The sequence below is a fragment of the Periplaneta americana genome, chromosome 10 (assembly GCF_040183065.1).
Source record: "Periplaneta americana isolate PAMFEO1 chromosome 10, P.americana_PAMFEO1_priV1, whole genome shotgun sequence".
Taxonomy (NCBI): domain Eukaryota; kingdom Metazoa; phylum Arthropoda; class Insecta; order Blattodea; family Blattidae; genus Periplaneta; species Periplaneta americana.
In genome coordinates, this window is record NC_091126.1 from 43,810,760 (window position 1) to 43,837,069 (window position 26,310).

The 26,310-nt window shown below is 36.0% G+C and overlaps 1 protein-coding gene across 3 annotated transcripts in view; it reads right to left on the reverse strand.

The window, feature by feature from the left end:
- LOC138707618 (uncharacterized) overlaps nucleotides 1–10,892 on the reverse strand; it is a 455,678-nt gene extending 444,786 nt beyond the window's left edge. For 2 of the 3 annotated variants that reach the window (XM_069837281.1, XM_069837280.1), the window contains exon 1: nucleotides 10,483–10,892. The gene's annotated coding sequence lies outside the window, so the exon portion shown is untranslated. The remainder of the gene's footprint in view (nucleotides 1–10,482) is intronic. The other variant, XM_069837282.1, reaches the window with a different exon arrangement.
- Between the last annotated feature and the right edge of the window lie 15,418 nt (nucleotides 10,893–26,310).

A 26,310-nucleotide genomic window follows, 5' to 3' on the forward strand; every position in this document is an offset into this window, starting at 1 on the left:
GTTGAGATTTTTGTAAGACACGTGAAGGGTTGTTGTTTGTTTACGTTTAATGTTCAATATCTTTTCACTTCAGTTCAGTGTAATCATCAATTGAGAATGGATGTCTACGCGATCTTCCACCAATGAGCCGGGGACGAAGAGACTCACTGTCTCGAAGGCGCTGATAAAGTCGACCAAACATTGTGTGGTGAGGGTGATTTGTTTTGAAACTGTTGTTGGTACATGTCGAGAGCTCTTCTTCCGTTTCCGCGAGCATCCCCACAACACATTACCATGTCAGCTAACTTGGAAAAAGTGTAGACATCCATTCTCTATTGATGATTAGACTGAACTTAAAGGAAAAATTATTGAACATTAAACGTAAACAAACAACAACCCTTCTCGTCTCTTAAAAACATCTCAACAAACAAACAGGGGTGCATACATTCCCATATATTGACATACGCCCCCATATTAACGTTTTTCAACGGTAACTTCGAAACGATGCGTCGAAAGACATAGGTTGTTTAACAAAAATCGTTCCTTATTGTTACATCTATCACCCTTCAGAGTTTGTCGCAGTTGTTTTGAATATTCATTGCACTGTAGTGGTCATTTGTAATATAGTTAAAGAAGACACTTCTTTAACTATATTACAAATGACCACTACAGTGCAATAAATATTCAAAACAACTGCGACAAACTCTGAAGGGTGATAGATGTAACAATAGCCACCAGCGTAGCTCAGTCGGCTGAGTCACTTGCCTGCCGACCAGGAATTGCGCTCTGGCGTGGGTTCGATTCCCGCTTAGTCTGATTACCTGGCTGGTGCTTTTCCGACTTTTTATCCAACTGTAAAGTGAATGTCAGGTAATCTATGGCGAGTCCTCGGCCCCATCTCGCAAAATACTATCTCCCTATCACCAACCTCATCGACGTTGAATAACAGAGTAGTTGATACAGCGTCGTTAAATAACCAACTAAAAATTAAAAATGGCGATGTGAACTTTTTAGTGACTGAAAATGTCTCCATATTGATCATTTAATATCTCACTTATGACAATATTATCGACAAATTTTGGTACTTCATTGAACAAACAAAAACAAATTAAGATTAGTAATTGTAAGCCAAATTAATAAGAAATAATATCACGAGTCTGTCCGAAGGCTACAATGCATACGAGGATAACAAGCAGAAAAAAACATTGGAATCTCCGGAGTTGGGTGCCGGCACTGAATATTCATGTATTGCACCATACAACTAAGCAATAAATTACTTTCTCCCTTAACCGAATGTATTATGAGGTCATATGCTGTAGAATAAGTACCATACATTCTCTCTCGGGTTATTTCAAAGAGGCAGTAATTTCAGGCATTCTCATAAATTGATTAGAATGAACGAAATAATCAATTTCAAAGTTTCTGCCACAGCTCAAAATTTGATAGTAGCATTTGATTTCTTAATATGATGGTTTGTCCCGTCACATATTTAAAAACAAAACCTCCAACCGACTCTACAGCATAACCTACTTCCTCATTCCAACATACTTAAATTCACAATCATCTTCACATCTCAGGCCAGACTATGCAACTGCTGTTACTTCCACATTGCTTCCTGCCATCAGATCCGTACAATTTCTCATTAGAAAGAGTATTCTTTCCTTAATGTAATGGAATCTTTAAACATCTTACTTCAAGCTTTCATCCTTCCTTTCTCTTCCACTGTCAAATCACTCCTTTGCTTTTCTGCGCTCGTTTCATAAAATTTATTTATTTAAACATTTAATCATTAATCAAAACATATGTTCACTCATCCAAACATTCATTTATTCATTCATTCAAACATTTATTCATTCAAAATTATTCATTCACTCAAACGTTTATATATTCATTCAAACATTCATTCATTCATTGATTCAGACACTTATTCATTCATTCAAACATTTATACATTCAGTGAAACATGTATTCATTTATTTATATATACATATATGAGGAGCTCAGCGCACATATGGCCAAACCACAAAATTTGCATACCGAGTTTATTGCTTTAAAGAGCTCGTCATATTGTTCTCTTCAAAGTGTAAATCGGCCAAATCATCATTCGCAGTTTTTCCGTGAGATTTCTGCACAAGTTTCTTTCGTGTATCGCATTTCGCGCACTGTTACAAAGTGCTAAAGCGGAAATATAATATAAATTTATGCGCTGAGCGTCTCATATGTGAAGTGATAATGTAAAAAATAGATTTGAATACTTCCGTGCAATTGCACGTTTTCAGAATCTTCATAATTAATTTTTAAATTTGTTCTCGTTATGCCTCACATTTCCCTCAATAGCTATGACTGGCTATACGAGTAACGGTCTACAATGCGAAACGTATTTTCTTCTCATTAAGTAAGGCTATGTTAAGTAATTGTCACCATCATTTCCTGAAATAACATTTAATAATTTTATTCAGACAATTTCTCCTACGCAGGAAAACATAGTCGGTGATATGCTTCAGAAACTTTTCTTACAACCTACTTTTTCCATGCGAATGGCTTTGATTCAAGTGTCTGTAAATAATAATAATAATAATAATAATAATAATAATAATAATAATAATAATAATAATAATAATAATAATAATAATAATACGTTTGTGGCTACGAGGGACGAAGTTACAGGAGAATGGAGAAAGTTACACAACGCAGAACTGTATGCATTGTATTCTTCACCTAACATAATTAAGAACACTAAATCCAGACGTTTGAGAGAACAGGGCATGTAGCACGTATGGGCCAATTCAGAAATGCATTTAGTGTGTTAGCTGGAAGACCTGAGAGAAATAGACCTTTGGGGAATGCCGAAACATAGATGGGAGGATAATATTAAAACGGATTAGAGAGAGATGGACTATGATGGCAGGAACTGGATTAATCTGGCTCAGGATAGGGACTGATGGCCGACTTATGTGAGGACGGCAATGAACTTTCAAGTTCTCTAAAAACCATTTATAATAATAATAATAATAATAATAATAATAATAATAATAATAATAATAATAGTAATAATAATAATAATAATTTATTCATTATTATTATTCTACATCATACGTTTACGTCATAATTAATATCCAAGCAACAATCAATTGTTCTAGACAAACGCATTGAAACGAACGGATGTAATTTCCAACATATGCTGTCTATGGCGGGTCCTCTTTCAAATTGAATATTCGTTTCAATGCATTTGTCCGCAAAAATTGATTGTTGTTTGATTACTAGTTATGACATAAGACCAATGAAGTGTAATGAAATTTTGAATTTCAACCAATCACAGTCATACATCGCGATAATTTTTGGAACTCGGTTTATCGAAGTCAATTTATCGCTTGGTCGTTATTTTGTTTATTCAGTGTCGCCAACTGTTTCCCCGGTAAATCGATGAGCATGAATCCATTAATGTAACGATGACGTAACAACCAGCAAACGTTAGTAAAAATGGAGGGGCATTTCAAAACGCTTTGGTGTTCTATCAAGTGGGGAAATTGAATTAACAATTCAAAACCCAAAGCCAAATATCACAATCAAAAAACAGAGCGAGTGTATTAACGGGCATATGGACTATTACCAGATACCTCTGTTGAAGAAATATTGCTTCAATTCTAAAAGACTGGGCGATCTACATGAAAAAGATTAATGGAGAGGAATACAAGGAGTATTAATGTACTAATCAAATTATTTGTAATTATATTATTAAATGTTCAAATTAAATTATGACTTCAGGAGATAATGAAAATGTATTTCTGTTATAATAACAAGAGAAAAGCGCAGTATATGTAATTAACAATGTTAAACCTGTATTTCGCTTTTTTTCATTTGGCATTACTGAATAACATCCAATTTCTTTATTGCAGTAATAGATCTTCATCTATTTCAACTTCATTATGTCGAAATAGGTACGTATTCATAAATATACAATTATTAATATTTTGTGAGCGAATTTTTGGGATATATTATTTAGGCCTACATTTTTATTTTATTCACGAAATAGTTCTAATGAATGTCACTCGAGGTCTGAGCTTTCCCAGATAAACCTCAGACCTCTTGTAACATTACTATAGATATATCACAATCTTCTATTACCTCCGGTACTTTCTAGTAGTTATTTAACGACGCTGTATCAACTGCAAGTTATTCAGTGTCGATGGAATTGGTGATAACGAGATGGTATTTGGCGAGATGAGGCCGAAGATTCGCCGTAGATTACCTGACATTCGCTTTATGGTTGGGGAAAACCTCGGAAAAACCCAACCAGGTAATCAACACAAGCGGGAATCGAACCCACGGTCAAGCGCAGCTCACCACAGTTACTCAAAGCTATAAAGACAGGATAAAGGTATATACTATACATTCCTAGATAGTACATCGAAATTATTAATACATTTCACTCTAACTTTACTTTTCTGACGTACCGTTTAAAGAAGAAACACAAAGGGTTATAACACATATTTTTACAGAGGTCACAGTCCTATTCACTATCTTTCTTAATATCGTTACTGTTTTTTTGTTCAATTATTGTCTTCACTGACTATACAAATAATGGTTGAGATTGCCCACTGATTGATATTTTGTTCATTGTCTTCTTAAAGGACACGCCATTCTATAGCAGCAATAAACTTACAATGTACTCCATTAGAAATTAGATTATCTTGTTCAAACACAATGCAAGACAAATTAAGAATAAATTACAGTACACCTTTCAAAAATGCTCCCCCAAGTATGAAGAGCATTCCTTACCTCAACGTAGCTTTCGCCAAGCTATTTTACAGCTAACGACGGACCGTTTTAAGGACTTTCCTATTTGCTAGTTATACAAAAATTGCCGATTCAAAATCCGTTAAGGTTATTCAGAGGCCTCGGCTTTAAATACGGTAATGTAAAAACCTTTTGTTATATTAAAAACTTGATCGTCAGGAAGATTGACAAATACTTTTTCAAACATTTTACGCATTTCACAATAATCCATTACTTTTTAACACGTTTCGAACAAATTATATTACCGTTTATAGTTCATTACTTTAATTTTAATTAAAAACATACCTAAATTATATAAATAAATTTTCCCATAAATAGAATGATGCAATTTCTTTCTTCGGATTAATACACAAAAGGCATTCCCTGTAATACAAAATTGACACAATTTACTACTAATATATTGTATTCTTTAAATAGACACATTTAACCAATTTTTCTGAAAATTACATAAATCGGTTACACGTACTATAAGCTATTGTAATAATTTCTATTACCGGTACTATATTTATGAAAATTGGCATTTAAAAGTGACATGAACTTTACAATATATTACCACACTTTGATTCGATTAAGTTTCGCGGAACAAATGTATTTATGGCTAGGGATCCTAATCTTATAGCAATGAGACTACTGTAATTTCCAGGGCCAGGTCCATAGCATTTAAGTGTGCTTAAATGCGACAGGCTCATGTCAGTAAATTTACTGGCATGTAAAAGAACTCCTGCGGGACAAAATACCGGCACATCCGGCGACGCTGATATAACCTCTACAGTTGCGAGCGTCGTTAAATAAACCATAACTTTTTTTTTACTGTACTTTCCAACATGCGGATATATCCTACGGAAAATATTTGAACAAAACAGAATTCCGTGTACCATATACACCATTCAGCGAAAGAATAAGTGACGAAAACCATAGAACATCAATTACAAACCGGTATGTATCACTCCGCCAGTGGCGGGTCCAGGATTCCCTAAAGGGGGCTAACTTTTTTTTTCCTAGTATTGCCCCCACTCGCCAGTCTCGTCCGCTGCTAGGACGAGTCCACTAGTTACTAACCAAGTGATGTAAATTCACCTATAGCGAACACTTTAGTGACGTACGTAAGGCAGAATTTTTTAAGGGGAATATTTTACAACGCTCTATCAACTGCTGTGGTTACCTAGTGCATGAATGATATGAAGGTGATAATTCCAGCGAAATGAGCCTATGGTCCAGCGCTGAAAGCCATCCAGCATTTGCTCGATATGTACAGATACGGAAATAACTTTGGCGCTCCCTTATTGTATATGTTTCGCTCATAACATACTGCGCATTTTCAGTAAACAAAAGCCCCTGTATATATGCAACTTGTGGACAGTCATGCGAAATTGTTGCCTACATACAGGTGGTTTCCCATCAAGTTTTAATTCCGTATCTGTACATCTATTATCAGGTAGTAAATCTAACTTGACGATATGTGTCAGAGGAAGAACAATTGTTTCTATGCATCTGAAGTCTGATTAGTGCAATATGCTAATAGTGAGCGATGTATGCAAAGGAAGGGTAAAGTAACTTTCCATCCTACCCCGATTACCTTTCTCACTACGATTCTTCTTGATTGCAGTAATCTTCCTAATTTTTGACGTGGAAATTGCCTTATTATTACCAATAACAATTATTATATACACCTCAAGAATTGAATATACTGTTTCTTATTATTTTGTTGAATTTAATTTTTAAGTTAAAAAGCTTAAATTTATTTAGGCTATAAACATTGTTAAACCAGAAATAAGTAAAATAAAAATATTTAATCAATCCTGGCTTAGTTGCCTCGTGAGTGATGCCTTATTGGTGTCGCTTATAGGATTCCAACCTATCTTCCGATAGTTGACTAAACAACAATAAACAACCGACTGTATACGCCTATTTCATTGAAACGCTACGTAAATGCTTTTTAAAAACATTCATATGTGGAGGAACGAAGTTGAGAATCGTAACATTCAGGACACCTCCTTTTGTGTTCCCTTTAGTTTAAAACCTTCGAATGTCATCAGAAGAAAGTATACAGCAATAGAGTCGTCATCATCGCCACATGCAGTCAGCGTTATAAGCTTCCAAGTTTTCTCTGTTTTACAAAACGTATCTAGTCCTCCGCTGTGATTAAAACTATAACTTTTCTGATAACAAATTAAGCGAAGCTGGATTCAATTTCCGAAAGGCAAGTGAAGATTTGTCTCCCCCCCACCTGGCTATGCGTCATTTCCTTGCCTTTTGTTCTGTATTCTCTTACTCATATGGCTTGTCGCCATGCTGATCGGAGTTCCATTTCTTGTGAATGTCTGTTTTTGGTTCATGTTTCTGTGAACAACGTGGAAAGAATTGTCATTAAGAATCTTTTGCATACTTCCATTTGGTAATGAGTTGTGGAAAAATATTCTGAGGAATCGTTTGACATTTTCCATATTCTAGCTGTGAAGCCATGTACGAATACCATGGAATATAAATAAATAAAATACAATACAATACAACCAAAGAAGGTAGATGACGATGACAGGATGATGATAAAATAGACCATGAACACGCTATTAACATTTTCCATTGTTACCCACGTTTGCAAGAACCATTTCTGAAAATAGTCGACCTCGAAAGAAAAAAAAAACATTGAAAGTATATTTGCAGGTTATATTCTTCAATATTAATTTAGCAATAATATTCTGAAGTGGTCTAGTGGAAACTGGCTAGACAGTTTTGAAAGTTCTGCCACCTTAATTACATGAAAATGGAATCTTTAAACATTTAGGCCAAATTAGTTCCAAAGCTTGTCTGGACTTTTTCGTTTTCGTGAACAAACAATGATCATAACATTCATAACCAATGGCATAGGCAGAGAGGGCTCACCGATCTGAAGCCCCACCCATTTTTTCAAGAAATGTTATAAAATTATATGCATTTAAACCACGAAAAAACAATCTACCATTCGCGTTGCGAGTACGACACTGAGAGAAAAATATTGTTTGTTTCTATCGACAATCACCAATATTTAGCATAACAAATTCTTTACATTCTGCTGACAGTCGTTTTAAATTGACCGATAATTTTCAAAGAAATTATGAAGCTACTGTTCTCAACACAAACAGATTTATTTACGATCGGCGTCATTTACTCTGCAAGGGCGGAGAATGGAATTTGCTATATAAATATTTTTAGGGGTTGAAAATTGATTTTAAATTACAAAATATTACAATAATTATTATCTTTCTAAATATGTTGGATGTAGGCCTACGTTATTGACAAATTTGCCAAATGATGTTCCCAAACTTGACTCAATCTTAAATTCCTTGCTACGCCACTGATCCTAACCGGTACTAGAGTTTCAGACCTAATCACAAGTAAGGGTAATATTTGAAATTATCACCTTAATGATCAAATTTGCCTTTCAATAATTAGTTGAGCGTCTTTATGAAATATGAAAAAAGTCATATAAAATATAATGATAAAATATAATTAATAATAAATAATAAGGTATTGTCCTAATCAACAAGTCAATACCTTGCATAACAAGAAAGAAAACAAATATCATTATCATTATCATTATCATTATCATCATCAACTTCTACACCGAAATTTAAAAATCCCTTTGCCAATTATCCAAATATAATAAAGGTACTAACATACTTTGTTTCGATATTTATCTTTACCAAGAAATAAAAAAATAAATTATACCAAATACACATTAACTCTACTGGTAGATACATTAATGCCTACAATGTTTTGCATAATAACGTTTCACGTGGAAACCTGTGGTAATACGCAATTGACTGGATTAAAATATTGTAATAAACAAAGTTATTTTTATTATTGCTTTCGTCACAGTCCTTGTGGTTGTTTTCGTATTACAATAATAGTCACTAAACATGTCACCTATGTAGGCCTATGCCTAATGTCATACCAATCTGAATAAATCATTCGAACATATAGGTTAAGAAGAAACTACTATCCTTGTTAAATGAGCAACAGGTGCAGATAGAAGGATCTAATAATCACGAAAGGCTATGAATGAAACAATTTCGACCTGAAAACGGACAGTACCACAGCTGCAAAATAATAACTACGTAATAACCATGTTAAATGTACAGCAGCATATGACGCAAGAAAAAAATTATTATTTTTTTTTTTTTATTTTTAGTACCACGTTTTACCAATGCAGCTTTTAACGAAGTTTATCAAAACCTACTTGAAATTTTAACATTTTTAGCTCTCTGTGCAATAAAATAAATGTATTTTACAGTAAAAGTATTACTATTTCAGTCCAATCGAACTTGACGGTATTTAAGTCATCAATTTTCAGAACGAAACATTTTCTCTTTTCTATATTATACAAAAAATGTTTCAGGTTTCTCTCCGGTTGTAATTACGGGGCCCATTCGAAACTAACAAAAATTGGGGAATCATCTGAAAATGATGATAAGCTGGTTACTAATAATAACCACCTAATTGCCAAGAGCTTTAACTTCATGCTCCAATACGTCTCCATGATGTGGTGCTTAGTCATCGAGGGGAACTTCTTACGAGTTGGTACCAGCAAATAAAGACAATTTAAATTGTCTGAGTTTAATTTTCACACTACCAATTGATTAACTTCATTCCATGCTTGATAAACACACAACAACCGTTCACAGAAATCATATACTCCTACGACTCATTCTGGAGGAGGACCACTCCACGATTTTCTAACTTTTCTTTTTCACAAACGACGACTTCATGTTCGACTTTCGAAAAGTAATACGAAAAATTTGGGAACACATAATTTCGACTGTAACCTAACAACCTATCACAACCTAACCTAAACTAAACTAAACTAAACTAACCTAACCCTAAACTACGCTAAGCTAACCTAACTACGCCGATCGCCACAAAGTCCTAAACATCGCCACCAACAAACATAGCATTAGTCTACTAACCAAAACTACGTAAAACTTTAAAAATCTAAAACATGTAAATCCATTGTCCCCGCAACAATCTACGCATATACAGTTAATTATGCAAATTTAACATAGAATAATTATACATGCTCAGAACTTCTAAAATCCGCTTTCCTCTAGAATTAATGAACAATGTAAAACAGCATTCTTTTTAGAAAATGCAACTGTCATTCTTAATAGCGATATTGTGTAGACAGAACTATTCATCACGTCAAGAACTTACAACCGCAAAATGTTTTCGTAGAATAAATATCGAGAAGATCGTAATATTGTTTCAATGAAAATATGTCGAGGTAAATTAACTTCAGCTTGAATAGTATCACCACGAAGTTGAATCGACAGGACGATGTCAGTTACATTTCTCTGTGAATAATATGTTACATGAATGTTTACAAACATGCTCCATAAAAAAAGGAAAAAATCTGAATATAGTTTTCAGGAGCAGTGACCTTCCATCAAGTTCTTATACGATGTGTCAATAAGGGTGATGCTACAGACTACTGGAAACATGGAGCGGTCACTGACACAACGTGGCGCATTAGAACAAGACCATACATAAAAAAGGCACGTGAATCCCATGATACACACTGTCATGATTAATGCAGTGAATATCATCTTAGTAGACGCTTTCGAACAGTTGCAATAGTGACAAGTTTAATTCGAAGAGAACGGACAACATGAACGCTGTCTTGCTTAGCGCATGCATGCAGGTAACCGCTTCTTTCAGGTTGAGAGCCACTTACCTGGATAACAGAGAGAATGACCGGGCCTGCTGCAACCTGTTCATAAAAACAATCCGCTTGCTTTAAACGCACAAAACACGGGGTCTTCTTCACCTTCTTCTGTTACTTTAACTCTTAATTCCTGTTTTTAACATCAGGTCACAAATAATTCCATCGCAAGGTACATCGCTAGCGAATGCGAACCTTAAACCCCTAACACATGTCTAAAACTTGATTCGTTAAGAAAAGTCACACGTTTCGTAAACTTACAATGTGTAGCAAACGTCGAGAACAGCAGACATGTGTCTCGCTGCCAATTTAGTCGAGTTCTTACTGAAAGCTAGCACACAGCAGCCGCTGAGCTGACGCTGCCCGCACTGACACTGCCTCCCGCTCAACCGATCCCCACCAGTAAAAGCTCGGGTGTTCACTAGCTCGAGCCACTCAGGACAAACTTGCCTTTCACCATCTACCTCTACCAGCATGTTGAACAGAGCGTTGGGAGAGTCTCCGACAGGCAGGATCACTGTCTCAGGGGACACCCCATCCTTACGAAAGATGAGACAATTTCAATTAAACCAAAGGTGTATTATAGTTGATTCCAATGAAAATTGTAGTAAAATCTACCATCGGATATGGAATTTGTACACTGAATTTAAGGTCGTAAAAAATCCAACGAAATTCCTAATAAAAGCTCAAGAAATATGAGTACCGTATAGAAAATTCTTCACTATTACTTACCTTAGTTTTTCTTCATAATATTTTACTTCTAACATGATTGTTACTTTAGTTCTCATTCTATCTTATCCCACTTCTCGTCGACCTGGTTGGCGCAGTTGGTATAGCGCTGACCTTCTATGCTCGAGATTTCGGGTTCGATCCTGGGCCAGGTCGATGGCATTTAAGTGTGTTTAAATGCCAAGGGCTCAAGTCAGTAGATTTAGTGGCACGTAAAAGAACTCCTGCGGGACAAAATTCCGGCATACCGACGGCGCTGATATAACCTCGGCACTTGCGACCGTCGTTAAATAAAAAAAAACATTATTCCACTTCTCATTTCATTTTCTCTACATCATTACTCGTATTATCGAGTACATCGAAGAGACATATTGTGAGGGTTCTTATTTAAACCAGACATACGTAAGTAGCGGGACTATCTGGTCATGCTGTAACCACGGCCAAAAAAGTCCTAAAAGTGCAGGACAAACAAGACAAAGGAACACATCCTAGTCCACTGAAAAGAAGGTAAATCTCCAGGTTCCTGCCAGGACAACAACCATTGGGAGCCAAAGTAATCGTATTGTTGAAAATAACATTACTGTTTATCTTTTTAAATTGATTTCTTAATAAATAATATTGCAAATGATTAGAATAATTAAAAAGCATGCAACTATTGTTTTAGAGGTAGGCCTATACTTTTTTTTTAGTTTAAAGTACAAACGTCATAATGGACTTATGTACTTATTTCCTATTTTGTTTTATAATGAATTGTAATTATATTTTTGAATATGTTTACATTATGATATTTCACATTATACATTACGTCTATTTCCTTCGATGTCACTGTGTCCATTGTTCATTTATTTGTTACTAGTCAAATTACTGCAAGTTCGAAATACAAAAATAAATGTATTAAAGTGTCAAATTATTTGTATTCCTATTTGAAGCAAACATATTTTTGTAATTAAACAAAATAAATATCCTTCAATATTATTACTCTGTTTGTATAGCTTACTGAGAAAATGTTAAAGAGTTATTGTATGATGAAATATACCTGGTGTTATTTGGAGATCGTATTTTCTTCCTCCTTACCGTTTCTTTCTGTGTGAGATTTGTGTTCTAAATAATTCGCGATCTTACATGAACTTATGTAATATCGATCATTGGGTTATACAAATCGAACAAGATTCAGTTAATATGTGACGAGAAAGAGTTACGACGTAATCAAATGATGAAGTTATGACGTATACTGTTTAACACTGGTATAGAAAAACGCCAGCTATATAGCGTTTATTGGTAAGAAAAATATGCATGGCTTGTGCACGTCTTGTTCTGTGAAAAACTATAACATTGTTTAACATATCTATAAGCAGCTTTCATTAGTAAAACTCTAAAAGTTTAAAATATAAACGATACTTATAAAGTTACTGCAAGTTCAGAATAATAAAGAAAATATATGTTATAGTGTCGAATGAACTGTAAGTATACTTGCAAACACTTTTTTTTTCAATAAGACAACGTAAATTTCCTTGTTACTCCGGTTGTGTACTCGAAAAATGTTATTTTCATGTAAATGCGCCTGATGTTCTGTCTACTCTGCAATACATCAGGCGTAACCGCTCGACAACCGAGTTATTCGGCCCGATGTTCATCGTAGCCGGTTGAGCTCCGACCGGTCGAATCTAAACCGGTTGTGTGCGCAGTTTTGCAGGTCTCTATTTCCCACCCCTTCAGTGTACACGCATATTGCTCCTTAGCGGAAACGCGTTGGCAACCCGCAACATAGACCTAATATCATTATATATATTGATTACATAACTTTTAACACTATATCACTTAGGAATACAATATATGGTGATTACTTTTACTTGTTAATTTGAACTACGTTTACAAATACCTAGTTCACTAATTTCTTTTTAGCGGCGTAGGTCTGATGCAACCCGCAACACAGCATAAAGGATACAATTAAAATAACTCTTAATGGTGCAACATTATTAATTATCTTTAATTTATTTCATACAAATCATAACCTGGAAACATCCGAACCTGCGAATTCTCTGCCATTTTCTCTTTTTCTCGACTGTTTAGGTCTTGTTTTATTGCCTTCTGTTTATCCCCAACTTTCATTTTTTTTCTTATTTTTGTTTCTATCTTCTTATTTTATATTTTGTCCACCGCTGTAGAGTAACGGTTAGCATGTTTCACGGTCGGACCCCGGTTCAAATCCTGGTTGTGACATGTTACTTGGTTAAGGTATTTCCCGGGTTTCTCCTCGACATATTAGGAGCAAATGCTGGGTAATTTTCGGCACTGGACCCTGGACTCATTTCGCTCGCATTATCATCTTCATTTCACCTGAGCTGTTGATAAAGCGTCGTAAAATAATCTAATAAAATTAAAAAAAAAATCATTTCACTTAGACGCTAGATAACCATTTCACATAGAGGGGAAGTGTTATAGCTGTGCAGATTTAAAAGGGCAATAGGTGTCGTTCAATTTATTTTAGTAGGTTATTTTACGACGCTTTATCAACATCTTAGGTTATTTAGCGTCTGAATGAGATGAAGGTGATAATGCAGGTGAAATGAGTCCGGGGTCCAGCACCGAAAGTTACCCAGCATTTGCTCATATTGGGTTGAGGGAAAACCCCGGAAAAAACCTCAACCAGGTAACTTGTCCCGACCGGGAATCGAACCCGGGTCACCTGGTTTCGCGGCCAGACGCGCTAACCGCTACTCCGCAGGTGTGGACGTGTCGTTCAATCAAGTGTCCGAAGACATGTTTGAACCTCACAAGCGACACTAATAAGACATTGCTGATAAGGCAATTAAGCCAGGAGATAATAGGGTAGGCCGGCCAGTTCTTTCCCCCTACATTGCATACATCGCTGACTGGTAACCTATTACACTAATCAGAATTCAGATGTATACAATAAATAATAATCCGTGGCGTTACAGCCCATGAAGGGCCAAGACCTACAAGCCGGATGCTGGCCTCACGGCCACATGCCGAAGCAGAGGTGGACGATCATCCAACCAGAATGGAGGTATCGTGTGGTTAGCACGATGAGCCTCCCAGCCGTTATAGCTGGTTTGCGTAACCGGATTTCGCTACCTATTGTAGCTCCCCAAGTACATCACGATGCTGGGTGGGCATCGGTCCCATACACTGGCCGAAATTTCATGAGAAAATTTCTTCCCCCATGAGGATTCGAACCAGCGCGCATTCCGTAACGCGAGCCCTAGGCAGGATGCCTTACACCACGATGCCATAGCGCGGGACTCAGATGTATACAAACGATAATAAGGTACACGTACCAAATAACGCCACCTTAACACTTCAGTCACTTTTGCTCTGGAAATAAGTTATGTATAAACACGAAAATTATGAAATAGAAACTGTAATCTTATCTTTACAAAATAGCACAATGACAATGGATATATCATATACCGAACAAGAATTAGAACTCAAATAGGAAAACTTTGTAAACTGGCGTTATTAGGAACAGGTTGTCCAATTAACGCCACCTATTTTCTAGTAACCTATACACTTATAATTGTTAATGAATTATTTTTCATAAGCAACACAAACTGAACTAAGCGACTAAATTTGAGTTTCTGTTAATAAAAGATACAAAATCACTCAATACTAATGAAAGATTCTTGATCTGAAACTGAAACACCAGACTGATTAGGAAAATATGTTTTCCAGTGTCTCCTTACTTTAAAAAAAAAAAGAGACAATGTGACTCAGTAGAAAGCCATTAAACACAAAAGCATTTACCTTAGTTTGATATGAATGTTTTCCAATAAGTAAAACAAGAGTTCGATAAGCAATTGAACCAATATCATCACTGCACATTCTGAACATTTGTAAGTTGAAAGCTTAGTGATTTTCCTTATGTTTTCACACTGATGCTGTACTGTCAGCCTTAGTACTAACATAACCTAAAATTTTGTCTGTAGACCTTTAACGCCACATGGCGTTAAAGCGCTACTGAGTACTTGATAACATGACATGCCTGTTTCTCTAACATTTTCAAATTTTATAGATAGCAAATACTCTCTATACATAGAAGAATTTATTAAGGATCACGAAAATATATAGTTTAACATAGCCTAGTTATTATTTGCTCAACACACAAAATAAAATATTGCCTCTTACCTTGATATAAGAACAGCCATTCACTATCAACACACAACAGGAAAATGATGGAATATAATGTCACTCGTAAATGTCAGCGGACAGCTAGTAACTCATTTCATCACTAGATTGCAAGCGAATGCAGGCTACAGTAGTGCACTACCGAAAACTTGTGCCATTAACAAATTTTAATAGGGTGGCGTTAAAGGTATACGTGGCGTTATTTGGCTCAGGGACCTTATTGTTGTTCCTCTGACACGTATCAGCTGACAATAGATGTACTTACATATCAGCCAGTACCTCAATCAGAGGTAAGGAGCAATATAATACATTAAAATAAACAAAAATCTATTATGCGTTTTGTAATGAAGTGCATGGTTAATTAGAAAATTAGGCTGAAAATCTGCGTACTTTGGCAACAGCGCATCGCCGGCTGATCTACGAATACATACACTCAGTACACTACATAGCATTCCGTCCCTTAAGTCACGGCAGTAGGGTTGCCAAACTTCTTAATGGTAGGAAATGACGATACGTGTAAATCTCTTTAGTATTTTTTTTTAAGAAAACCGTCTATTTCATTTAAAAACTGTAAATGGATAAACCATTCTCTATCACTTTCTCTAATGCTGTTGTTGTTCTGTAATGTCTGAGTCCACCGCTGTGGAGTAACAGTTAGCATGCCTGACTGTGAAACGAGCGGGCCCGGATTCAAATCCTTGTTGGGACAAGTTACAGCGCCAGAGCGAATTTTTGTCCATGAATACCCAATGGCACCATAACAGATAATTCTGTAGGACCAAAAGTTAACCTTTACGTATATTATTTAATATTTGATTTCTCCAACTATATCTTGTACAGGGACATCATTTTATTTTTACTAACATTTTTAATATTAACCTGGCTATACCTTTAGAGAACCGGAAACACCGTTCGCTACCTCCTTCCACGAATGGAGTTCGATGATACCGGCGTAAAACACAAACAAATCACTTTACTAGGTATAGGAGGGAAGAAAAGTAGTTCATCCATTTACGTAAACTAGGAAATATCGCGATTTTGAGTTCGATAATTTTCATTAGGTTTTTGTTTAATCAAAATGCAGTACTGTATTAAGAATAAGTGCTTTACTCACGAACTGAGCTATTCATGCGAACGTATTCATTATGCAGTGTATATTATACTGTCTACAGCACATTAGCGTACAATATAGAGAATGAAGTTCAATTGAAAAATAATCATAATATGGATATTTAAACACATTTTTGAAAATAGTGGCCGTTCATTTCGATAAAGGCTTCAGTTCTTTTGTGCATAATATCGCACTATAGACTATTGCATCTAATTCCAATTGCCAGTTTCGTCCTTCGTACTAGTAACTCATGTTGAAGTAATGCTGTACTGTACCTACTCTATAAAAGAGTACCTTATGTACTGTAAATTCCATCTTCACTTCTGCCCGACCCGCACAGATAAAATTACTCAGACATGCTATCTACTGTCCGTCCAAGTGGTTATGCCGCAGGATCGTAGAAAGGGGGAACTCACGTGACAGTTAATTACTTAACGAGGTCCTTTTATTTAAGTTATTTTAAACAGTTGTATAATATTACGTAAACGTCCAATTCCTAACAGAAATTAATGTTTTCAGAAAAGAGCTAAGACAGCCCTGCTTTTACAGAGGGGCGTGCAGAAGCAGGTGGGGGAAATCGGGATGCGACGTAGGCAAACGGACTGTACCTGTGCGAAAATATGATTCGATATTGAAAGTTCTTTCGTCACTGGAAAACGCGAACATATTTCTGGAACGTACTATACTCAATAACTCTGTGCTGTTTACTATATGCGGCCTTGATTCTGTCTGGAGAACAGTTGAAACTTCATTAGTAGGAGGGGTGAGAGTGAAGTACATTCAAAAACTCAGGTACAATAAAAATTGAAGTAAAAATAAAATGATATCCCTGTAGAATTAGACACTGTAATATTTCAATGAACATATAATCTTTCGTGAAAAGGAAAATTATACCGAACATCAGGCATACTACAACTGAATTGGGAAATCAAAATTACTTTTAAGAATGAATCTTCCATTTTCTTGACGATAATTATTAACATTTCACATACCTCATTTCTGATTCAACTCACTCGTGGATACTGAATATGAATTTAAATCCTCAGACAGTTTAGAGCTGCGATTTTCAAATTAATGCTCTGTCACGTCACAAAATCTCTTCTCTCGTTCTCACTAAGCAGGCCTTGCAAAGCTTTAGAGCACCGAACCGGTGGGTCGTGCGAGCAATGATATGAATGGAACATGAATTAAAGCTCTTTTTTATTTGTTCTGCGAAACTAGCTAATGATATTTTATTAGAAGAATATAACACTGCCAAAATCGCATGATGTGAATTTATTTTCCCCCTTTTCTTTTTGAATTCGGAGCTGTCGCTTTTAATTTTCTTTTTGTCTCGCTAACCATGTAAATTGAAGTTCGCACTGACGTTTGACTTAATCATAAAAATGCCCGTGTCAGTTCAATATGACACATACGATTCAATGACATGACTACAAGGTACAGGCTGCAACTAAATAATTTTCCTGTTCTTCGTCGAAATTTAGGAAGAAAATGTGGCAAGTAGGAATTAAGGAGCATGTTTGTAAGAGAAAATAAAACAAATTTCCTTAAAAATCGAAAATTAATATATCTGTAGGTTTTCGTTATATAGGCCTACAAGGATCTTTCTTGAATTAATTTCACATTTTGCAGGAGTAGGCTATGATCATCGGGACACAGCATTACCACAGTCTAGTATATACAGTCACGAAGCTCAATACGTAGTAAATATGCATCCATAGATAGTTGCTAACCACTAGGATCGCTAATATCGCCTCATTACAGATAATACGAAATAGTACCGGCACAGTCCATTGTTCCTAGCACCCTCACAACTCAAGCTTCGTGACTCTATATAGTAGACTGTGGAATTACCCTCCCTCAAGAGCTCAAATGAATGTTCGATGCATCTACTTCGAGAGAGGGAATGCAATGCAAGGCAATGTTTGGGAGTATTAAATTACTGGTGTAGTATCAGTGAGGCCTAGTTATCATTAATAGAGTTAGCAGTAGAGTAACTTGTACAAGCACTAACTTACTATCCTTTTAACTCTACCAATGTAAACGTTATTTGTAGAGTAGTGTACTAATTGATCATGGTAGTGTAGAGTAAAGGCTCATTCACAATGAAAATTAAACATAACGTAAGCGTTAACTTAGGAATATAAACGTTACGGTAAAATCAAGAAGTCATACCATCATTCACGATGGGAACATAAACATAACCGCAAACATACTTGGTAACCATGGAAACATAACAACGACGCCATTTCCTCATATTCTGTCGTATACTTCAGCGCTCCACGATTGTGTTCTGTTTGCAAATCACGTAAGCATAAGCATAAAAGTTTGGAGTTTGCAAACTTTCATGTTAACGTCTTACGGTAATGTTTATGTCAATGCTTATGTGAATCATTGTGAATGATCCCATTTGGTAGCCTGGGCGCAAACTTATTTGTTTATGTTACGGTTATGTTTAATTTTCATTGTGAATGGGCCTTAAGATTGCACAGTGGATAGTAGCTACCACTCGCCTTCCCCCACCACTGATTTTTACTCTACTCTACCGGCACTATACTAATGAAAACAGGTTTGGCATAGTCGAGTGTACTGTTTATGAAGATACCACGTGTTTGGCGCGTTATTCTTAGTTTGTTTCGTTGTGGTACGTCAATAAATGAAGTAGTCTGAGTTGGAGACAATTTTTGGAGTGATTATCTCAAGCGTGTCCCAAAGTTTTCCGGGGTTATCCTCAAACACCACATTTATTTGAAGCTGTTCACTTACTCTACTGCATCATTTACAATTCGCAAGGTTATCTTTTTACTTTTCTTCCTATGACCATGATTTCCGTCTTGTTTCCATTTATCTTCATTCCATACTGTTCACAGCTGTCATTTAGCTCCAGTATCATCTCCTCTTCGAAATTCAATGTACAGTAGTGGCAAAAAAAAACCGGACCGACCCTTGTAGCTGATTTCAGAGCCTTGTTCACTCCAGAGCACGATATACTGGTAACTAAGTCTTTCGTGGTTCGAATTCTGCCTGGGAAGGAAACTTTTTCTTATTTCTTATTCAAATTTATTCCCAATACTTTTCGATTGCTGGTAAAATTCATGTTCTGGGAATAATAAGTTAATTAAGTAGTAAAATATCGCTGCAATTGAAAAGTATTGGGAATAAATTTGAATAAGGAACAAAAAAAGTTTCCTTCCCAGGCAGGATTCGAACCGCGAAAGTCTTAGTTACCAGTCTATCGAGCTCTGAGTGAACAAGGCTCTGAAATCAGCTACAAGGGTCGGTCCGGTTTTTTTGCCACTACTATACGTTAGAAATGGCAAACAAATTTTATCTCGAGCGTACTGTCAGGGACAAGTAGACCTACAGTTGTGCCGTAAATCGACGCCACGGACTATTCAACTTCATTTCCCTTCCGGAGGAAGCCATTTCCTTTCGAAATCCATTCCTCTTGGACAGGTTTTCATCCTAAAATTTAGAACTACATTATGATGATGGTATTCGCTAGGGGCTATAGTGTCGAGAATGACTCACACATTTTAAGGTAAGTGCGTGATAGACAAATAGAGGGCATGATAAAATCAATGTTCCAGTAGCAGAGAGTTGAAATTTTATTTCCGTTAACATCTTGAAATACACTGTTAACGATATCAACTCACACGTGCTGACCAGACGTTAAGCTGCAGTGGTTCGATGATTGTTCACTTCTGAGGAATGTAGACGTAACGCGAGCATTCGACTGGCCGACCTTGGTCCTCCATGGACTGTTGCGCCACGCATTTATTTATTCTTTGACGTAGAATACGTGTTTTCCCGCATCGAGAACGGGCACCCGTTTCGGGATTAAAGGTGAAACAAAAAAAAAGCGCAATTTCTAATGCTTACTGTAACAAAACTACTATCCACAGCCGAATACTAGTGTCGTCCCGCGCCGTGGCGTCGTGATCTAAGGCATCCTGCCTGGGACTCGCGTTACAGAATGCGCGCTGGTTCGAGTTCTCATGGGGGGAAGATATTTTCTCATGAAATTTCGGCCAGTGTATGGGACCGGTGCCTACCCAGCATCGTAGTGCACTTGGGGAGCTACGATAGGTAGCGAAATCCAGTTACGCAAACCAGCTATAACGGCTGGGGGGGCTCATCGTGCTAACCACACGATACCTACATTCTGGTTGGATGATCGTCTACCTCTGCTTCGGCATGTGGCCGTGAGGCCAGCAGCCGGCTGGTCGGTCTTGGCTCTTCGTGGGCTGTAGCACCATGGACTATTATTATTATTATTATTATTATTATTATTATTATCATTATTCAGCCACATGATTTAAGCCTTGTTTGGCTCGTTCCGGTCTCATGAAGTATATACATTTTAAAATTGTTGAAGCCATCTTTTCCTGGGTCTACCTATGTTTCGTTTACCATTTGGTCTTTAGTCGAATATTAATTTAGGAATACGGTCTTGAGTCATTCTTTCAACGTGTTGCTTCCATTTATTCCTATATTCTATGAGTTTTTCAATTAAATTGAATATATTCAGTTCTAGTCTGATGTCTTCATTGTGTTTCTTGTCTAAGAGAGTATAGCCTGCTATACTCCTCAAAAATCTCATTTCTTCGGATTTAGTAAGAGTCCATAATTCAGAGCCGTACAGCAACATAGGGACTGCCATAACTTTATAAAATTTTAACCTTGTTTCTTTGCTAGTGTATTTTAAAGTTCTTTTTATTATCCCACAGAAATAATTAAATTTGTTTATTTATTTGTAAAATCTTCATTATTATTATTATTATTATTATTATTATTATTATTATTATTATTATTATTATTATTATTATTATTATTATTATTATTATTTGAATACTAATGTTATTAGTAGTTAGGCCATGAACCAAAGTAACTTGTGTGACTACATCCAATGACCCCATTTCCATTCCCTACGGACAGAAGGACAAATAATTTGCGTATAAAATTACCCATGCCGCGTGGTCTATCTCAGTAATATATTTGCATCGAGAGACGATATAGACCTGTGCTATCACTCGTTTGATTTGTAATAGAGCGAACCACAGTAAAAAAATTTGTTGTTAGCTGGGACTAATTTTGGAATGTCGCATCATATGAAGATTAAATATATCGCATGTCTTTTATTAATTACTTCCATCACAGACCCATGCTCTGCACTTGTAAACCGAAACAATAATAATTAAACATTGAAATCAACTCAACTGTAGTTTCATACGGGTAACATATTTTACCTGCCGGTGTATCGTTGATACAGCGCAGATTTTTTTTTGTATAATGAGAAAATAATTTATTTCAACTTCGTGAGTCTTTTCTGGCACAAAATTTATTCATAGCTAATTAAATGAAACAGTGGAAATGTAGAAATCCTGTAATTAGAATTGCGGCGAAAACCGAACTGTTAGCGAAACACATGCAAAACCCGAAGAAAAGAATCCTCTCTTTCAGGATTTTTGTCTAAATTAGCTTACTTCCTGTGAACAGGCCAGCCTTCTCCCGAGCCGACTACAGCGAGGGACAACTAAGAAAACATTGACAGGGGAGTTTAGCTTTGTTATTGTAATACCCGACCCTTGCAGAAAACAGCCTCATTTCTAACCATAAAAGACAAGGACAAGGCGCTTTTCAACTTCCGGTTGGATTCTTCACTGATGACATTTCCAAACGACACAGCGGTAGAGTTGCCATACGTCCTCATTTTTGCGGACATGTCCTCATTTTGAGCAGAAAACGACCGTCCGCAAAGAATTTTCAAAATCCATTAGTTTGTCAGCAACTTGTTCATTGAAAGCAAAATTATCACTTTCGAGACAGACGTCGCGCACTTTATCTTCTTTCATTTTGAATGCAGATGTCCGGTTATGAAGGTTAAATGTGCAGACTTTGGCAAATATCTATCGAAGCGTGTAGATTTGTCTAGAGTACATACATAAATACTATCCACGTTTACTTTTATATACAAGATGTTTATTTATCTACTTATTCTTTACTTAGTATTTGTTTATTTTCTTACTTTCTCAATCACTCACTCACCCACTCACCCATTCATTCTTTGTTTTAAATATTTATTTATTAACTTTATTATATCTATCTATCTATCTATCTATCTATCTATCTATCTATCTATCTATCTGTCTGTCTGTCTGTCTGTCTGTCTGTCTGTCTGTCTGTCTGTCTGTCTGTCTGTCTGTCTGTCTGTCTGTCTGTCTGTCTGTCTGTCTGTCTGTCTGTCTGTCTGTCTATCTATCTATCTATCTATCTATCTATCTATCTATCTATCTATCTATCTATCTATCTATCTATCTATCTATCTATCTATCTATCTATCTATTCATTACTTAGTTCATTATTTACTTGTTTATTTACTCATTTATTTTTTATTTACTTATTTTATTTACCGGTATTTTCTTAGTTTCTCATTAATTAATTAATTCATTCATTGATTCAATAACTTACATATTTATTTATTTACTTATTTATTTATTTATTTTTATTAACTTATTTACGTATCCAACCATCCAAGCACTCAACCACGCACGCATTTACCAAACCATCCACTCATCCATAAATTTTTTAATTAATTTATTTACTTATTCATCCATTAATTTACTTTTTCATATTTATTCATTTATTTATTTTCTTATTTATTCATATTTTTTCTTATTTATCCATTTTATTGATTTAAATTTTGTCTATATTAGTCTATTTTATTTATGTATCGCTGTGCTCTTCAACAGCACGTCACCAATGACAGGTTAACACAAAAGAAATACCTATACAACGTTACATAAATTAAGTTACGTCATTAATGACTTGAGCAATTAAAGTATTATTTGCGTATATTGGGAATGTCCTTGGCAAAGGAAACATCATTTTTACATTAGCTTGTAATTTTAACACATCTGAATGCCTGGGAAAGAGACAAATTCTGGCGTAAAAAAGATCATGCATAAACTGTGACTTCAAAATGTGCGCGTAACATGATGATGATGATGATGATGATGATGATGATGATGAAAGAGGGGAAGTGTAATTATAATGGTAAAATGAATTCGAGGTCCAACGCCGAAAGTTACCCACTAATTCTGCTTCAAGTAGTTGAGGGAAAACCTCGGAAATAACCTTAACCAGGCAACTTGTCCCAATCAGCGTTCAAATCTTGAACACTTGCCCACTCGTTTCAGGACGAGACGAACTAACCGTTACTCCACAGCGATGGACAATACTACTACTACTACTACTACTACTACTACTACTACTAATAATAATAATAATAATAATAATAATAATAATAATAATAATAATAATAATAATAATAATAATGTTTAGTTTTATTACACAAGTGTGAATCGTAGAAGATAAGTAAAACCATCGAAAATAAATTGCAAGTATTGACGAAGAAATATAGAAAAACTCCCAACTACGACCTTTTCTGTCAAATTCTCACTAGGAATTTTTTAATGAATTATCCTAGGCCTGACCGGGACTCGAAACCGGACTGCCTGCACAACAGGCGCATGATCTAGACCACACAGCCACCGCAGGACCAGCAACGAAATACATTTATTACTTATTTGTGGCTCTTAAGGAACCCGAAGGTTCATTGCCGCCCTCACATAAGCCCGCCATCGGTCCCTATTCTGTGCAAGATTAATTCACTCTCTATTGTCATATCCCACCTCCCTCAAATCAATTTTAATATTATCCTTCCATCTACGTCTCGACCTCCCGAAAGGTTTGTTTCATTCCGGCCTCCCAACTAACACTCTATATGCATTTCTGGATTCGCCCATACGTGCTACACGCCCTGCCCTTCTCAAACGTCTGGATTTAATGTTTTTAAATATGTCAGATGAAGAATACAATGGGTGCAGTTCTGCATTCTGTAACTTTCTCCATTCTCCTGTAACTTCATCCCTCTTAGCCCCAAATATTTTCCTAAGCATCTTATTTTCAAATACCCTTAATCTCTGTTCCTCTCTCAAAGTGAGAATCCAAGTTTCACAACCATACAGAACTGGTAATATAACTGTTTTATAAATTCTAACTTTCAGATTGACAGCAGACTAGATGACAAAAGGTTCTCAACCGATTAATATCACGCATTTCCGATATTTATTCTGCGTTTAACAACGAAATCCATTATCTTTATAATTTTGTAAAATGAGAAAATGGAAAGAGATCCCGTAGTAAGAAAAAATGAGGAATATTGTCAGAAGGGCAATGTTATTATAGGAACACAAATGGAATCTGAAGCAAGAGCTACTTACGTTCTAAATAAATTTTACAACCACTTGTTGGTTATGCCTTTGAGATTAAATCCGAAAGGCCCCGTTTTAGTTAGTCATGGGGCGATACGAGCTCATGTAAGTATACCCACATTTAAACAGGTAAAACGTATGACTCCTGGTTACAAATGGCTGAAGCAATAGTTAGCCAATATAGCATTATCTCATCACCCCATCTTCTCTGTCACGTACTTGTGAATCTCATTTCCTCGGACTGATATCACCTTTGCCGTTTAGCCTTGGTTAATCAGTCATCGCCTAGATTTTAGTACCTTGCGTCATATGCTGAGGAGATGTTCCAGCTCATTTCTAGAAGGCTTTCTCAAGCAATCCCCTCTAACGACTCGCAGTAAACACTTGACCCTTAGTCGTTTTAGTGCCGCTTGTTACCATTATAATGGAACTGGTCTTGTGCGAATTTACAAATAAGTAAAACACATTAAGATACTCCAGATTTGATTAAAGGCTGGAATTAACAAATGAAAAAACATAAATGTCAGCACAAACTTAAAAAAAAATTACTATGAGTGCGTGCTTTACGATGAATGACTGTAAACATTTTAAGTGCTTCAAATGAAACATTTCTCCTTCTTCCTGATAATATAGTATTTACATGTTTCCCTCCCCCCAATGAAGTGCTCGCTACTAAATTCTTCTATTAGGGCACTAATGTCCAAGCGCCCTGCTTTGTTTTATTTTCGCATGTTCATTGAACAGAAGACCTGACTGTGTAGTAGGGTAGGGTACTGCGGACGAAGAATTAGGGAAACAGCTGGAAGTGTCCAAGGTCATGAGCATAGACAAGACTAATGGAGGAAATGCAAGAGAAGACATGATAAGAACGGGTGAAGGAACGAAGCGACTACCAGATATTAGTGATTGTGAGGACAGAATAGATATGGCTTTGGAGAGGTTATTAGCGAAGAAGAAGAGTGCTAAAAAGTGAGTGCAAGAAAGTTAGGAGTGGCAAAAGTGTAAGAAAAGGAACAGAGAAGAAAGTGTTAAGTGTAAGAAGATAGTGTAAGAGTGTAATAAGATAAGACTATCAAACAATGAACACAAGAGGATTAAAGTAAAAAAATAAATCTGAACAAATGAGAAGTGGAATGAGAGAGAAATTGCAAGTGTAATTAAGTGAATTATATATTTCATGTTTTTCAATGTTATGGGTTGGGAGTAGTATCAGGGGTACTATAACTGTAGGAGTATAATAGAAATAAATATATGGAAAGAGATAATAAAATAAGAAATTTAGGAGTGAAGCGAAGAGAAAGGGATCAATACATAAATAATCAGAGGATAGAAAAGAAAGTGATGTAAGTGTTGTAAAATAGAGTAGTGAAATGTCAGCAAGTAATGTAGGAGAAAATAGCGGGAAAACAATGCTTAAGAGTAGGTAGGATTTGAGGGTAGAGAAGAAAATAAATAAATAATGCAAATTATTAAGGAAGGAAGATGCAATATTTAATAGGTGAGCGAGAAATGGAAGGGAGACAGCCTAGATAGGAGGGAGAGAATACAAGAGGATAGAGGGGGAAGGACATAGAGCAA